General features: G+C 42.3%; 1 long non-coding RNA gene across 1 annotated transcript; it reads right to left on the bottom strand.

The window, feature by feature from the left end:
• Nucleotides 1-269: 269 nt before the first annotated feature.
• On the bottom strand, nucleotides 270-11,120 carry LOC106582409 (uncharacterized). The gene is made up of 3 exons (XR_001323299.2): nucleotides 10,803-11,120; nucleotides 4,475-4,640; nucleotides 270-3,573 (listed from the first exon to the last, which is right to left on the bottom strand). It is a non-coding gene; the product is annotated as an uncharacterized lncRNA (long non-coding RNA).
• Nucleotides 11,121-11,321: the final 201 nt, after the last annotated feature.

An 11,321-nucleotide genomic window follows, 5' to 3' on the forward strand; every position in this document is an offset into this window, starting at 1 on the left:
AATATAGTGTAAACCTGACAAAAGAAATTGCCAAAAGGATAAGGTAGTTCAGTGGTTCAGCAACTGAATTGATTCGGACCACACCACGTGATCATGGTTACTTATTGCGTCAGCAGCATGTGCCTGGTCTGTTTCAAAACAGTAAATACGTATTATTCATTGAAGCACAAAATATCACAAATATGTCCACCCTCCTTTCTCCCTGTAGATGTATTTTCTGAAATAACCTGTTCTCTTTCTCCCTTAATGAATACTCGGGGAGAAAAAGGTGTAGATTCACACGCAGAGCACGGCAGGCGTTTATTTCACCTTCACAGAAGGCAGGAATTATGGTCACAGGCAGGCAATGGTCATACACAGGTAGACAAACAGGCAGGTGAATCAAAACTAGGACTGAAGGCTATAACTGGTTCTCACAAACGAGCTAGGAAAAGGCATAGTAGAGTCAAAACGAACAATACCTCACAAAAGCACAAACAGAATGAACTGAACTAAATAAGGAGCTGATGAGATCAGGTGAGTAAATAACACAGGTGAAAACAGTGAACAAAAATGAAAGACAGGGCTACGTTCAAGAACACAAAGAAACAGGGCTAGGTTCAAGAACACAGCAGAACAGAACACAATGTTGACTAAGAAAACAAATACAGAAACGTACACTCCTTGTCGATGCCTTTCCTGAAATAACCTGCTATCTTTCTCCCTGTAGATGTCTTTCCTGAAATAACCTGGTATCTTTCTCCCTGTAGATGTCTTTCCTGAAATAACCTGCTATCTTTCTCCCTGTAGATGTCTTTCCTGAAATAACCTGGTATCTTTCTCCCTGTCGATGCCTTTCCTGAAATAACCTGCTATCTTTCTCCCTGTAGATGTCTTTCCTGAAATAACTTGCTATCTTTCTCCCTGTAGATGTCTTTCCTGAAATAACCTGGTCTCTTTCTCCCTGTCGATGTCTTTCCTGAAATAACCTGGTATCTTTCTCCCTGTAGATGTCTTTCCTGAAATAACCTGGTCTCTTTCTCCCTGTCGATGTCTTTCCTGAAATAACCTGCTATCTTTCTCCCTGTAGATGTCTTTCCTGAAATAACCTGCTATCTTTCTCCCTGTAGATGTCTTTCCTGAAATAACCTGGTCTCTTTCTCCCTGTCGATGTCTTTCCTGAAATAACCTGCTATATTTCTCCCTGTAGATGTCTTTCCTGAAATAACCTGCTATCTTTCTCCCTGTAGATGTCTTTTCTGAAAAAAACCTGGTCTCTTTCTCCCTGTAGATGTCTTAACCTGAAATAACCTGCTATATTTCTCCCTGTAGATGTGTTTCCTGAAATAACCTGCTATATTTCTCCCTGTAGATGTGTTTCCTGAAATAACCTGCTATCTTTCTCCCTGTAGATGTCTCTTCTGAAATAACCTGTTCTTTTTCTCACTGTAAATCATTTCCTGATATAACCTGTTCTCTTTCTCCCTGTAGACGTATTTCCTGATATAACCTGTTCTCTTTCTCCCTGTAGATGTATTTCCTGATATAACCTGTTCTCTTTCTCCCTGTAGACGTATTTCCTGATATAACCTGTTCTCTTTCTCCCTGTAGATGTATTTCCTGATATAACCTGTTCTCTTTCTCCCTGTAGATGTATTTCCTGATATAACCTGTTCTCTTTCTCCCTGTAGACGTATTTCCTGATATAACCTGGATCCAATACAGAAGGGAAGGAGAAGTACAAAGGCAACTTTGATATGATCTTTATCAGTTATGTAGTTCCACTTGTTTTGAAGAATGGGACCAACCAATATTCTAGTGTTCCTTGTAATGTTCTTAGAGGTGCAAAATAGGGCCAACCAAGCTTCTAGTGTTCCTTGTAATGTTCCTAGAAGTTAAATATGGGGCCGGCCAAGCTTGTAGTGTTCCTTGTAATGTTCTTAGCTGTGAAATATAGGGCCAACCATGCTTGTTGTGTTCCTTGTAATGTTCTTAGCTGTGAAATATAGGGCCAACCATGCTTGTTGTGTTCCTTGTAATGTTCTTAGCTGTGAAATATAGGGCCAGCCAAGCTTATAGTGTTCCTTGTAATGTTCTTAGCTGTGAAATATAGGGCCAACCATGCTTGTTGTGTTCCTTGAAATGTTCTTAGCGGTGAAATATAGGGCCAACCAAGCTTGTAGTATTTTGTGTAATGTTCCTACTTCTACACATTCAATCACAGATTCATTGGATTTTCTATCGTTACAAATAGAGTGATAATTATTATGTGAACCAAACAGTAAATATGTAATTGTGTTCTCTAAAACAACTGAAATGGTATTAGCTAATATAATTGATTAAATATATTTTTATAATATTAATCGTGAGCATATTTGACAGACTGATGATTGTGAAATTTTTCTTGTACATTTGTAAAAATGTTATAATACCTGTGAAAAAGATGAAACATAATTTTACATTTAAATACCATGATATGCCAATTTTACAAAACATTCCAAAAACAATATGTTTTTCATGCTTTAAAAAAATAGACATGCAAAAAAAATGTTAAAAAAAAGAGTGTAATCAAATTATGAGTGTCAGATTATGAGAGTTGAGTTATCTGAGTTTAATCTCTGGAAATTATGTTGATCCTGGAGTGATGTTTAATAGATGTTACATGGGTGTTAAGGTTCAGAATGCACCATGCACCAGACCTGTGGGACTGACTGATACATATTCATACTATTTGTATGGTAACACGGAAAATCCGGTTATAGTCAATTTGAGCCTGTGGTAATTGTTTATCTCTAGAACCACTCTCCTCCAAATGCATAAATTGAGCTGTCGCTAACGCGATGGACATTTTGTTGTCTGGACCCCAAAGTGTTGAATGTGGCAGGCAGCTCTTTCCTGTGGAAAACCTAAGGCCATAAATGTCATTTCAAAAACAATTTCCATTAAAAAAAGGAGGAGAAGGAGGTAAAGAGTGCTTGGTGTGGAGGACTGATAATAAATAGATTAGAGAGATTTGCATGAGAAAGAACCAGGGCCATGCAACCTCAACTATAACTATACAACAACACTATCTGTTGTATCAGAAGCCCAGGAAGTACACACTCACTGCTGCATATATACCACCCAATACAAATACATAATGCATCATGGATATATGCAAATACACTTTCATAACCTGGACATGATGATGTTTACATCAATTGGTTGTCAGTCATTCTCCATGGTTGGTGTTTCCGTGTACCAGCCACAAGCCTCAGTTTTAAAAGGAAACAGGTTTGATCTGCTTCTATCTGATCATTGTCCTCAGCAGCAGAGACTGCAGAAGAAGAAGAGGACTCTCCTCGACTACGCGTATTCTTAAGCAATAACAACGTGATCCGTATTATCCACCCAAGAATACCCGTCACCGAAGAGAATCTTTAACACAGAGTGGCAATAATGGGAATCGCAAACAAGCGATCGCACTCTGACCGCGTCATCATGTTCCTCAGTCGGTCCAAATGGCAAACAGGACAGAGAGAGGCACTGTATCAACGTCATTGATTGAAGACGCCTTGCAGCACAGCACAAGACAAGCCCCCATCAAAGGCTTTTCTGCAAATAGAAATTAAGAAACAGTGCATTGTTCAATCCAAAGCCCAATTTTATTGTAAAACAACCATCTCTTCCAAGTGTCTGCATCTCAATTCAATTCAATTTAAGGGCTTTATTGGCGTGGGAAACATATGTTATCATTGGCAAAGCAAGTGTAGATAATCTCTCTCACTCCCTCTTTCATTCTCTCTCCCATTCCCTCTTTCATTCTCTCTCTCACTCCCTCTTTCATTCTCTCTCTCTCCCTCTTTCATTCTCTCTCTCTCCCTTTTTTATTCTCTCTCTCACTCCCTCTTTCATTCTCTCTCTCCCTCTTTCTCTCTCTCTCTCTCTCTCTCTCCCTCTTTCATACTCTCTCCCATTCCCTCTTTCATTCTCTCTCTCTTACACTCCCTCTTTCATTCTCTCTCTCACTCCCTCTTTCATTCTCTCTTTCTTTCTCTCTCTCTCTCACTCCCTCTTTCATTCTCTCTCTCTCCCTCTTTCTCTCTCTCTCTCTCTCTCTCTCTCCCTCTTTCATACTCTCTCCCATTCCCTCTTTCATTCTCTCTCTCTTACACTCCCTCTTTCATTCTCTCTCTCACTCCCTCTTTCATTCTCTCTCCCTCTCTCTCTCTCTCTCTCTCTCTCTCACTCTTTCATTCTCTCTCTCTCTCACTCCCTCTTTCATTTCTCTCTCTCTCTCTCCCTCTCCCTCTCTCACTCTCTCACTCTCTCACTCTCTCACTCTTTCATTCTCTCTCTCTCACACTCCCTCTTTCATTCTCTCTCTTTCATTCTCTCTCTCTCCCTCTTTCATTCTCTCTTTTCCACGCCAGTGGTGTAATAAATAGAGCTCCATAAGAGGGGAGAGGAAAGGGGGTGGTGTGTGGGGCAGCTAGCCCCCTCAGCATGCTCTTACCTGGGCCGAAGGTAGTCTGAAGCCCTGCCCTCCTTGGAAGTCCTGGTGGTCCTGTCCTCTAGTAGCCATCAATAAGGAGGAGGAGATTCCCATTTTAGCCCTAATCTCTCTCTGTCTGTCTCTGTCTCTGTCTGTCAACACACGTATCCACACGTAATGAAAACTCCTAGAAATACAGAGACATATAATTATGTATTACATTATGAGTTAGCATCCTAATATTACTCTTTATATACATCACAGGAGATTGAAATATAACAAAACCGTTTGACATAGAAACACCAGATTATTATTATTGAAAACATTTTTTTTTATTAATTATGAAATTATGAAAATATGAATAACATTCCACGCATGAGGCCACTAGGTCATTTGACTGCATGAAAAGGTTTTAAGGAATAAAAAAATAATTAAATCATCAAATAAAAACAAAGTAATATACAGAACTGAAATATTTTATAATATCATAGTAATCATAGTCATTTTTCTATTGTTGTCTACCCAAGGAGGACCTGATAGAGACCATGGCAAATGTTCACAATTTTTTTGGGTCTTAGGAATTTCCATTAAAAAGCTCTAGAATCATGTTCATGTCATTATTTCATAATACATTTAATGTTTTTTTTTTAAATACTTGGAAAACTGACATAGAAAACAGCGATAGTTTTTTTATTTATATATACTCAAACTGAAAGAGAACCGACCTCAAAAAGCACTAATTGCTTAGTACTAGTACAGTTTATGAGTCACAACAACAACCGCCCACCGGCTTTTAAAACCTGAATAAATCGCAGCATGACTATAGTCCCATAATATAACTAGTACTTATTAGAGTGACCATAGTTGACCATAGTTCCTGAATATTATCATAGCCCTAGTGCACCTCATTAACATCCCACTGTCAACCTAACCCCCTCCTCTTAAAGGACCTGGTCAAATCAAACATACTGAGACAAAGCCTTTAATGACAGGAGGCAGGTATAACATGGGATTATTTTTAAATGATTCTGAATGTCAGACTAACTGAAACAGCAGGAGTCAGACTAACTGAGAGAGCAGGAGTCAGACTAAATGAGAGAGCAGGAGTCAGACTAAATGAGAGAGCAGGAGTCAGACTAAATGAGACAGCAGGAGTCAGACTAACTGAGAGAGCAGGAGTCAGACTAAATGAGACAGCAGGAGTCAGACTAACTGAGCCAGCAGGAGTCAGATTAACTGAGACAGCAGGAGTCAGACTAACTGAGAGAGCAGGAGTCAGACTAAATGAGACAGCAGGAGTCAGACTAACTGAGAGAGCAGGAGTCAGACTAAATGAGACAGCAGGAGTCAGACTAACTGAAACAGCAGGAGTCAGACTAACTGAGACAGCAGGAGTCAGACTAAATGAGACAGCAGGAGTCAGACTAACTGAGAGAGCAGGAGTCAGACTAAATGAGACAGCAGGAGTCAGACTAACTGAGACAGCAGGAGTCAGACTAACTGAGACAGCAGGAGTCAGACTAACTGAGACAGCAGGAGTCAGACTAACTGAGCCAGCAGGAGTCAGATTAACTGAGACAGCAGGAGTCAGATTAACTGAGACAGCAGGAGTCAGATTAACTGAGACAGCAGGAGTCAGACTAACTGAGACAGCAGGAGTCAGACTAACTGAGACAACACGAGTCAGACTAACTGAGACAACACGAGTCAGACTAACTGAGACAGCAGGAGTCAGACTGAGACAACACGAGTCAGACTAACTGAGACAGCATGAGTCAGATTAACTCAGACAGCAGGAGTCAGACTAACTGAAACAGCAGGAGTCAGACTAACTGAGACAGCAGGAGTCAGACTAACTGAGACAGCAGGAGTCAGACTAACTGAGAGAGCAGGAGTCAGACTAACTGAGACAACACGAGTCAGACTAACTGAAACAGCAGGAGTCAGACTAACTGAGACAGCAGGAGTCAGACTAACTGAGAGAGCAGGAGTCAGACTAACTGAGACAGCAGGAGTCAGACTAACTGAGAGAGCAGGAGTCGATTAGATTTTATTCCGAAGCATACACTAACTATCCCTATATTAAATCAAATCAATTCAATTAAATTTGGGAATTGGAAAACATATTTTTTTACGATTCTGAATAGTAAATGTGATGAAATATGTTTTGATGTAAATGTGAGGTGTGTTTTGTGAAAAGTGAATTTACCAAGGGCCCAATTTTTTTATGAAAATATTCCAAATTAAAGTAATAATTAAATGCTGCTAGGATTGCGTAAATCAAGTATGACAAGTCAAAGAAATTTAATTCCGACTCATTCTAATTGAACTGCTCAAGTGAATACAAATAACAGTCTCCAACTAATCAATATCCACAACTACTTCATGGATCGTTTTGTAAAATGAAAAGCCTTGTTCATCAGCATATATATGAATAATATATATGAATACATATATATATATATATATATATATATATATATATATATATATGACTACTATATATTGTCATGTTCTTGAAAATGATCGGACCAAGGCGCAGCGTGAGAATAGTTCCACATATTTATTTAAGTGAAACTAACAAAACAAAATAACAAAACGTACAAAGACCGTGAGGACGTAGTGCACAAACACACTAACAATCAAATCGATATCCCACAAAACACAGGTGGGGAAATAACTACCTAAATATGTTCCCCAATCAGAGGCAACGATAAACAGCTGCCTCTAATTGGGAACCATATTAGCACCAACATAGAAATAGACATACTAGATCACCCCCCAGTCACGCCCTGACCTACTACACATTAGAGAACCAAGGGCTCTCTGTGGTCAGGGCGTGACATATATGAATACTATATACTAATACTATATAGGAATAATATATACGACTACTATATATTAATACTATATATGAATAATATATATGAATAAACTGTTATTCTTCACTTCATAATTCAAACCTAACTAATGTGTATGTCTGAATTACATTATGCACGACTGCCTGGATGAAAGATATACTTATGACTGCCTGGATGAAAGATATACCTATGACTGTCTGGATGAAAGATATACCTATGACTGTCTGGATGAAAGATATACCTATGACTGCCTGGATGAAAGATATACCTATGACTGTCTGGATGAAAGATAATACCTATGACTGCCTGGATGAAAGATATACCTATGACTGTCTGGATGAAAGATATACCTATGACTGCCTGGATGAAAGATATACCTATGACTGTCTGGATGAAAGATATACCTATGACTGCCTGGATGAAAGATATACCTATGACTGCCTGGATGAAAGATATACCTATGACTGTCTGGATGAAAGATAATACCTATGACTGCCTGGATGAAAGATATACCTATGACTGTCTGGATGAAAGATATACCTATGACTGTCTGGATGAAAGATATACCTATGACTGCCTGGATGAAAGATATACCTATGACTGCCTGGATGAAAGATATACCTATGACTGTCTGGATGAAAGATATACCTATGACTGTCTGGATGAAAGATATACCTATGACTGCCTGGATGAAAGATATACCTATGACTGTCTGGATGAAAGATATACCTATGACTGCCTGGATGAAAGATATACCTATGACTGTCTGGATGAAAGATATAACAGAAATAATTACAGAAGAAAGGAGAACATTGTGACTTTTAATCAATTAAAACATTTTTTTTTACAAATTCCAAGCGCAAAAATATGTCATTACAATCCATTCTTGGTTGGACCTGAAAACACAACAAAAAACACTTTAAACGTGAATGGGTAATCACCCTACAGTACTATACTGTTATGGCTACTATATTACCTACTATATCATTGAAGTGTCCCTAAGTGTCTCTCACTCTCTCCTCCGCACAGCAAATTGACTAGCAAGCTGAGGTACAGGCACAACCACAACAATAGCAGCTCGTCAGCATTCCATCTCCTCTCCTCTCCTCTCCTCTCCCATCTCCCCTGTCCCTTGTCTCCTCCCTCCTCTCTCCTCTCTCCCCTCTCAAGCTGGACCTCTACTCTCTGCTCTCTAAAGCATCCTGAATGACCCCTGCAGTGCTGTTGAGAGCTGGGACATAACCCCCCACACACCAGCCATATACCCCCCACACTGGGTCCGATAACCCTTTCCATCCACCCCCATCCATCCACCTTCAACCCAATGGGTATGTCCATCCCTCGTAGATATACACAGAATAAGCAAACCTATAGACGCTTGGACCAATAGAGTCTTCACTTTGAAATGATGCTTAACAAAGATTCACTCTCACTAACTGATATCCTGCTTCTTTTTCACACATTACTCAAAGTTCTGCCAGGTATCCTTGGCTTGAATCACTCTTTTCATCTGATTTATTTCAGCCCTCACAAACATATAGCAGTACTAAGACCACCATGTGTACATAGCAGTACTAAGACCACCATGTGTACATAGCAGTGCTTAGACCACCATGTGTACATAGCAGTACTTAGACCACCATGTGTACATAGCAGTGCTTAGACCACCATGTGTACATAGCAGTACTTAGACCACCATGTGTACATAGCAGTGCTTAGACCACCATGTGTACATAGCAGTACTTAGACCACCATGTGTACATAGCAGTGCTTAGACCACCATGTGTATAATCTGTTGGTTGGTTGGTTGGAGTATCTCTGGATGAATCTGTATTCTCTTCCTCACTCCTCCACACCTCCCCCTCCTTCTCTTCCTCACTCTTCACCACCTTCCTCCTCCTCTTACTCACGACTCCACATCTCCCTCCTCCTCTTCCTCACTCCTCCACACCTCCCTCCTCCTTCTGCTCTTCCTCACTCCTCCACACCTCCCCCTCCTCCTCTTACTCACTCCTCCACATCTCCCTCCCTCCTGCTCTTCCTCAAGCCTCCCCACCTCCCTCCTCCTCCTGCTCTTTCTCAATCCTCCACACCTCCCTCCTCCTCTTCCTCACCCCTCCACACCTCCCTCCTCCTCTTCCTCACTCCTCCACACCTCCCTCCTGCTCTTCCTCAAGCCTCCCCACCTCCCTCCTCCTCCTGCTCTTTCTCAATCCTCCACACCTCCCTACTCCTCTTCCTAACTCTTCCCCACCTCCCTCCTCCTCTTCCTCACTCCTCCACACCTCCCTCCTGCTCTTCCTCAAGCCTCCCCACCTCCCTCCTCCTCCTGCTCTTTCTCAACCCTCCACACCTCCCTCCTCCTCTTCCTCACCCCTCCACACCTCCCTCCTCCTCTTCCTCACTCTTCCCCACCTCCCTCCTCCTCTTCCTCACTCCTCACTCCTCCCCACCTCCCTCCTCCTCCTCTAACTCACTCCTCCACACCTACCTCCTCCTTCTGCTCTTCCTCAACCCTCCCCACCTCCCTCCTGCTCTTCATCAAGCCTCCCCACCTCCCTACTCCTCCTGCTCTTTCTCAATCCTCCACACCTCCCTCCTCCTCTTCCTCACACTTCCCCACCTCCCTCCTCCTCTTCCTCACTCCTCACTCCTCCCCACCTCCCTCCTCCTCCTCTAACTCACTCCTCCACACCTACCTCCTCCTTCTGCTCTTCCTCAACCCTCCCCACCTCCCTCCTGCTCTTCATCAAGCCTCACCACCTCCCTACTCCTCCTGCTCTTTCTTAATTCTCCACACCTTTTCACCTCCCTCCTCCTCTTCCTCACTCCTCCCCACCTCCCTCCTCTTCCTGCTCTTCCTCATTCCTCCACACCTCCGCCCTCCTCGTCGCTAGAAGATGCTCTTGCCTCGCGCATCCGCCAGATGAAAACCCCCCTAACTTGCCAAACCCTTTTTCTGATGCAGTGTCATCTGGAGTGCCATGAGTATGGTATACCTCACACCACAGGAGACAAATATCCAATGACAAAATAAAAGGAACGCCACCAGACAATCAAACACACCGATAAACATAATGGGATGTGCTTTGTTTTGGTGGATGTTTCTTGATACATACAGGAAACAACCACGCTGCAGTTCATGACTCAAACCGGCACACCTGTCACCTACTACCGTACCCCGTTCAGAGGCACTTGGATTGTGTGTGTGTGTGTGTGTGTGTGTGTGTACCATTGAGGGTGAATGGGCAAGACAAAAGATTTGTCTCGGTTTGAAAATCCTTCTTTAACCTGTCCCCCCCCCCCGACCTAACTGCTTTTGTATGGACACCAATTCCGTACACTTGGTCAGTATAGCAGAGAAGAAGAAAAACATATCTGCACAAAAGAAGAGAAGAAATGAAGAAAAGAACAGACATGATTTCCCTTTTTTTTGTTGGGATGAAAGGGGAAACAGGTCTGCCCGTGTTAAAGCTTTAGCCTCTTACCATGTGAGTATTGGTCCAGGCGCAGCCTCCCACAAGAGCCAGGCTGGTGTCTGATCGCCTTGCTTCAGATCAGATATGCCCGTGATCGTAAGGTATATCGCCTTGCTTTGGTGTTCCCCATGCGTAGGCAGCCCCCCTCGCAGTCCCGGCGAGTAGCTGTAGCGCCTAACGTGTCAGTCAGTCAGAAAACCAGTCAACCAGCCAGTCAGCCAGTCAGAAGTAGCAGCAGCGTCAGTAGCCTCTCAGGGAACCCACTCTCCTCTCAGCACCGGAGAGAGACAGTTGTTACTCGCCACAGCGAATGAACTTACAGCAAGAGAGAGAAAGAGAGAGAGAGAGAGAGAGGAGGGATAGAGAAAGGTTTTGTGTGGTGTGTGTGTGTTAGAGAGAGAAGGGGGGGGTGTGTTAGAGAGAGTGGGAGAGAGTGAGAGTGGAAAAGAGGGAAAAATAGGAGTGGTGGAGGTAGAGGTGGGGTTAGAGAGGGTGAAAAAGGAGAAGGGAGATAGAAAGAAAGAAATA

The sequence above is a fragment of the Salmo salar genome, chromosome ssa29 (assembly GCF_905237065.1).
Source record: "Salmo salar chromosome ssa29, Ssal_v3.1, whole genome shotgun sequence".
Classification (NCBI taxonomy): Eukaryota; Metazoa; Chordata; class Actinopteri; order Salmoniformes; family Salmonidae; genus Salmo; species Salmo salar.